Below are 7082 nucleotides of genomic sequence, written 5' to 3'. Positions count from 1 at the left end.
AAAAGATATCTTACCTTAGGAAGCGACAGAATGACTGCAGCTGTACAGGCACCGAGAGTGAGATTACAAACAAGTCTGTGCTGCCTCCTGGTGGCACCTAACAAACCAGCATGACAGAAAACCCAGTTAACCTGAAAGGAGACTATCTGAACAAGTCGTCAGAGTTAATTTATTTAACGCTGAAGTTCTAGAAAGTGGGTGGCAGAAACACAGAAAAAATGGACCTGACTTTAGGATGTTGGAAAAACTAGGGGAAAAATATTCTTACCTACAGTATAGCACATGGCATGACATGCATGATACACTCAGAGATGATTTACTAAACTTAATGATAACAAAAGAAAATTAACGTTCAAATGGCGTGTTCTGAGGAGAGATCACGTGGAGCTTCCATGAAGGGGGTGATGGAAACGACTATATTTTATAGATTTTATATCTGCTTTTCCTACAAGATGGTGAAGGCAATGAGGCACAAAAATTTAAGAGACTTGCCCAGTTCACAGTCTTCTAGAGTAATTGTTTCACTGAAAAGAACACTCTTAATAGTAGCTATGGACTCTGGATCTTAGACTGGTTTGGTGAAGCTGGGTTATTCTTACTTTTGTTTGCTTCCTATGTCCAAAACACTGTGCTCCCTATTAAGGACAAAAGAGGAAAGGAAAAGGGAAAGAGGTGCAACAACAAATGACACAGTTGTGGCCCTAATAGGAGCTGTTAATCCACTGCTGTTTTCCAGAGTTCCATTTTCTGCTCTGCTTACGTGTTCCAGGTAATCTCATCTACTCCCAGGACTGCAAATACCACCTGCACAGTAATGTATTTGTTCATTCAACCTTTCACTTAAAGATTCACTGAGGAAAAACAATACATTCAGTATTATTTCTATGAGACTTGATGTTGTAGGAGAAACAGACATCAGTAGTCATACCAGTAAATATGTATTTACAGATTATAATCAGTAAGGGAAAAAGTCCAGGTTGCTGTGAGAAAATATAATTTAGTAGTTCAGTGGTTCTTCAACTTTTTTGCTGTCATACCATTAATGCTCCCATGTCTTTAATGACTGAATGATTGATTGAGGACTTGACTAGATTCTTCAATCTTCATTTTTTTTTTTTTTTAGTGCTAAAATTAGAGACTACTTGACTTGAATCATCTTTCTTAGTTTCTGGGAAGTTTCATAAAAAGGCCTTATCAAAAATGACCAAATTACATGTGTTATTCTTTCACTTAGATGTGACTGACTTAGCAGATATACTCAGAAAAAATATTGTTAATTTCCACAATTTTTTTTCAAAGCTTGTTTTTCTCTTTTTTCATTGAGGTATAACATAAAGTATACTTGTCTTAAGCGTACAGATCAGTTAACTTTTACATAAAGACACTGGTAGCAATAAATCCTGGAGTTGAAGATTTGGTGAATTCAATTTCTAAAAAGTTTCTGCATGTAACCTAATTTCTAAAAGTTTCTGCATGTAACCTAATTGCCAAAGTGAGTTCTCATTTTCAAATCATTTAGCCAAATCTAACTTGTTTTCTTTCAGATCAATTCTGACTTTCATTTCAAATCAACATTTTAGTTAAGCATCTCTATGATGATCATATTATTTCTGAATTCTAATTCGAAAATAGATTGGTAAATAAGGAAAGGACCCTTGCTGTGAGTTTGTAGCCTGGATGAAATGAAGTACTTCTGCTTTAAAATGCCTTACCTACATTTTGGGGTTTGATCTAATAGAACTTTCTCTTCGGAACATTGTATTTTTTAAAAACATCAAAGAGATGGAAAAAAAAAAAAAAGAAATCTGTTCTTAACTTTGCTAGGGTTGCCAGATAAAACACAGAATGCCCAGCTACGTTTGAATTTCAGAAACTAATAATTTTTCAGAGTTCTAGTATATCTGAGGCATCCTGTATTAAAACATTTTTTTGTCGTCTGAAATTCAAATTTAACTGGGTTTCTGTATTTTTACTTGCTAAATGTGGCAACCCTACCGGTTTGACTCTACATTATGTCTATTAACAACCCAACATGCACCAAAATACTCCATTATTAATGCTTTGCCTGTCAGAGAAATATGAATAATATAGGGAAAGACACACAGGGAAGTTTCACTGATGCTAATATTTTGAACTGCTGCCTATTTGTTTGGTCTTCTAGAGGAATTTACACTCCAGGGGAAATCATAATAATAAATAGAGGTGCTAGAGACATACTTTTATTTTACAAAGTGGGAACAGGGCAATAGTGAAAGGGAAGGAGAAAGGGAGAACCAATCACCTACTTCGGCTTGTGGGTGGCTTGGTTCTCAATATTAGGAAAGGGTGCACATAAAAGGTGAGGCTCTGGAAATTAACTCCTTTAAAGCTATTATGCCTGTGCCCCCTTGGGAAGTCTTTGGGCATTTCTAAGTATATGGTAATCCAGTTTGATGACTGCTCACCCAGAGCCTAGGGAAGTCTTCTCAGAGGAGGTGTCATTTAAGCTGAGAAATGAAGGGTGAGTAGGAGTAAATTAAGTACAGGGAGGAGATGGTCTATCAGATGTTCACAGAAACTCCTCCCAGCAGATCTCGGGGAAAAGCATATAAGTTAGAAAGGGTAAGGTGATAATTGAAGTTAAAATGTCCCAAGGTCCTTATATTGTTCATGAGGAGGGTAAAGGTATTTATTAACTTCAGAATTTGTTCAATTAAATATGTGTTATAAATTGTAGGGTGACCACCAAAAGATAGTACCAGAGTGAGTAACTTCCCATATAGTAGAGAAGAAAATGGCACATGGAAGTGGGGGTGAGGCATGGAAGGATAGGTTCAGTAAAAATTCAACCTCAGAGAAAGCATCAATGGAGAAACCTAGAAAACGCAACAAAAGCTTAACACTTAAAGTGGTAGAAATGAAGCACAAAATACCAGAAAGCACAATCAATGTCAATGAACCAAAAAAAGCTTCTAATGCTGAGTAAATAAACATCAAATAAACACACAAAAAGCAAGCGAGCAAACCTTGAGCTACATGTTGTTTACAAGAGACACACTTAAAACATAAGGACACAGAGGTTCCTAGGTGAAACATAGAAAAAGATAAGCCAAGGCAAATACTAACTAAATGAAAGTTGGCATGGCTAAATCAATATCAGGAAAAACAGACTTCAAGGCAAAAATTTTCTGGACTTGAAAAAGGCGATTACAAATTGTTAAAATGAGAAAATCATCAGGAAGAAATTTTAAACCTTTACATGCTTTATAAAAATGGATTCCAGGGGGAGGAGAGAAGATGGCGGAAGAGTAAGACACGGAGATCACCTTCCTTCCCACAGATACAGTAGAAATACATCTACACGTGGAACTGCTCCTACAGAACACCCACTGAACGCTGGCAGAAAACGTCAGACCTCCCAAAAGGCAAGAAACTCCCCCCGTACTTGGGCAGGGCAAAAGAAAAAAAAAGAAATAACAGAGACAAAAGAATAGGGACGGCACCTGCACCAGTGGGAGGGAGCTGTGAAGGAGGAAAGATTTCCACGCACTAAGAAGCCCCTTCGCGGGCAGAGACTGCGGGTGGCAGAGGGGGGAAGCTTCGGAGCCGCGGAGGAGAGCGCAGCAACAGGGGTGCGGAGGGCAAAGCAGAGAGATTCCCGCACTTCCCGCACGGAGGCTCGGCGCTGACCAGCACTCACCAGCCCGAGAGGCTTGTCTGCTCAGCCGCCGGGGCGGGCGGGGCTGGGAGCTGAGGCTCAGGCTTCGGTCGGATCGCAGGGAGAGGACTGGGGTTGGCGGCGTGAACACAGCCTGAAGGGGTTAGCGCACCACAGCTAGCCGGGAGGGAGTCCGGGAAAAAGTCTGCAGCTGCCGAAGAGGCAAGAGACTTTTTCTTCCCTGTTTCCTGGTGCGCGAGGAGAGGGGATTCAGAGCGCCGCCTAAACGAACTTCAGAGACGGGCGCGAGCCGCGGCTAACAGCGCGGATCCCACAGCAACAGGGGCGCAGAGGGAAAAACGGAGAGATTCCCACACAGAGGCTCGGCGCCGAGCAGCGCTCACCAGCCCGAGAGGCTTGTCTGCTCAGCAGCCGGGGCGGGCGGGGCTGGGAGCGGAGGCTCGGGCTTCGGTCGGATCGCAGGGAGAGGACTGGGGTTGGCGGCGTGAACACAGCCTGAAGGGGTTGGCGCACCACAGCTGGCTGGGAGGGAGACCGGGAAAAAGTCTGCAGCTGCCGAAGAGGCAAGAGACTTTTTCTTGCCTCTTTGTTTCGCGGCGCGCAAGGAGAGGGGATTCAGAGCGCCGCCTAAACGAACTCCAGACACTGGCACGAGCCGCGGCTATCAGCGCGGACCCCAGAGACGGGCGTGAGACGCTGGGGCTGCTGCTGCCGCCTCCAAAAAGCCTGTGTGCGAGCACAGGTCACTCTCCACACCGCCCCTCCCGGGAGCCCGTGCAGCCCGCCACGGCCAGGCTCCCGTGATCCAGGGACAACTTCCCCGGGAGAACGCACTGCGCACCTCAGGCTGGTGCAACGTCACGCCGGCCTCTGACGCCGCAGGCTCGTCCCGCCTCCTCCGTACCCCTCCCTCCCTGCGGCCTGAGTGAGCCAGAGCCCCCGAAGCAGCTGCGCCTTTAACCCCGTCCTGTCTGGGCGGGGAACAGATGCCCTCAGGCGACCTACACGCAGAGGTGGGTCCAAATCCAAAGCTGATCCCCAGGAGCTGTGGGAACAGAGACGAGGAGGGGAAATCTCTCCCAGCAGCCTCAGAAGCAGCGGATTAAAACTCCACAAACAACTTGATGTGCCTGCATCTGTTGAATACCTGAATAGACAACGAATCATCCCAAATTCAGGAGGTGGACTTTGGGAGCAGGATATATTAATTTTTCCCCTTTTCCTTTTTTTTTGTGAGTGTATATGTATATGCTTCTGGGGGAGATTTTGTCTGTATAGCTTTGCTTTATAATAGCTTTATTTTACTTCACTATATTATAGCCTCTTTCTTTCTTTCTTTCTTTCTATTTTTTCTCCCTTTTACTCTGAGCCGTGTGGACGAAAGGCTCTTGGTGCTTCAGCCAGGCATCAGGGCCGTACCTTGGAGGTGGGAGAGCCAACTTCAGGACACTGGTCCACAAGAGACCTCCCAGCTCCACGTAATACCAAACGGCAAAAATCTCTCAGAGATCTCCATCTCAACATCAAGACCCAGCATCACTCAATGACCAGCAAGCTACAGTGCTGGACACCCTATGCCAAACAACTAGCAAGACAGGAACACAGCCCCATCCATTAGCAGAGAGGCTGCCTAAAATCATAATAAGGCCACAGACACCCCAAAATACACCACCAGACGTGGACGTGCCCACCAGAAAGACAAGATCCAGCCTCATCCACCAGAGCTCAGGCACTAGTTCCCTCCACCAGGAAGCCTACACAACCCACTGAACCAACCTTAGCCACTGGGGACAGATACCAAAAACAACGGGAACTACGAACCTGCAACCTGTGATAAGGAGACCCCAAACACAGTAAGATAAGCAAAATGAGACGACAGAAAAACACACAGCAGATGAAGGAGCAGGGTCAAAACACACTAGACTTAACAAATGAAGAGGAAATAGGTAGTCTACCTGAAAAAGAATTCAGAATAATGATAGTAAGGATGATCCAAAATCTTGGAAATAGAATAGACAAAATGCAAGAAACATTTAACAAGGACGTAGAAGAACTAAAGAGGAACCAAGCAATGATGAAAAACACAATAAATGAAATTAAAAATACTCTAGATGGGATCAATAGCAGAATAACTGAGGCAGAAGAAAGGATAAGTGACCTGGAAGATAAAATGGTGGAAATAACTACTGCAGAGCAGGATAAAGAAAAAAGAATGAAAAGAACTGAGGACAGTCTCAGAGACCTCTGGGACAACATTAAACGCACCAACATTCGAATTATAGGGGTCCCAGAAGAAGAAGAGAAAAAGAAAGGGACTGAGAAAATATTTGAAGAGATTATAGTTGAAAACTTCCCTAATATGGGAAAGGAAATAGTTAATCAAGTCCTGGAAGCACAGAGAGTTCCATACAGGATAAACCCAAGGAGAAACACGCCAAGACACATATTAATCAAACTGTCAAAAATTAAATATAAGGAAAACATATTAAAGGCAGCAAGGGAAAAACAACAAATAACACACAAGGGAATCCCCATAAGGTTAACATCTGATCTTTCAGCAGAAACTCTGCAAGCCAGAAGGGAGTGGCAGGATATACTTAAAGTCATGAAGGAGAAAAACCTACAACCAAGATTACTCTACCCAGCAAGGATCTCATTCAGATGTGATGGAGAAATTAAAACCTTTACAGACAAGCAAAAGCTGAGAGAGTTCAGCACCACCAAACCAGCTTTACAACAAATGCTAAAGGAACTTCTCTAGGCAAGAAACACAAGAGAAGGAAAACACTTACAATAACAAACCCAAAACATTTAAGAAAATGGGAATAGGAACATACATATCGATAATTACCTTGAATGTAAATGGATTAAATGCTCCCACCAAAAGACACAGGCTGGCTGAATGGATACAAAAACAAGACCCATATATATGCTGTCTACAAGAGACCCACTTCAGACCTAGAGACACATACAGACTGAAAGTGAGGGGATGGAAAAAGATATTCCATGCAAATGGAAATCAAAAGAAAGCTGGAGTAGCAATTCTCATATCAGACAAAATAGACTTTAAAATAAAGACTATTACAAGAGACAAAGAAGGACACTATATAATGATCAAGGGATCGATCCAAGAGGAAGGTATAACAATTGTAAATATTTATGCACCCAACATAGGAGCACCTCAATACATAAGGCAAATACTAACAGCCATAAAAGGGGAAATCGATAGCAACACAATCATAGTAGGGGACTTTAACACCCCACTTTCACCAATGGACAGATCATCCAAAATGAAAATAAATAAGGAAACACAAGCTTTAAATGAACATTAAACAAGATGGACTTAATTGATATTTATAGGACATTCCACCCAAAAACAACAGAATACACATTTTTCTCAAGTGCTCATGGAACATTCTCCAGG

The sequence above is a fragment of the Balaenoptera musculus genome, chromosome 13, assembly GCF_009873245.2.
Source record: "Balaenoptera musculus isolate JJ_BM4_2016_0621 chromosome 13, mBalMus1.pri.v3, whole genome shotgun sequence".
Lineage (NCBI taxonomy): Eukaryota > Metazoa > Chordata > Mammalia > Artiodactyla > Balaenopteridae > Balaenoptera > Balaenoptera musculus.
Note: the sequence above shows the minus strand (reverse complement) of the source record.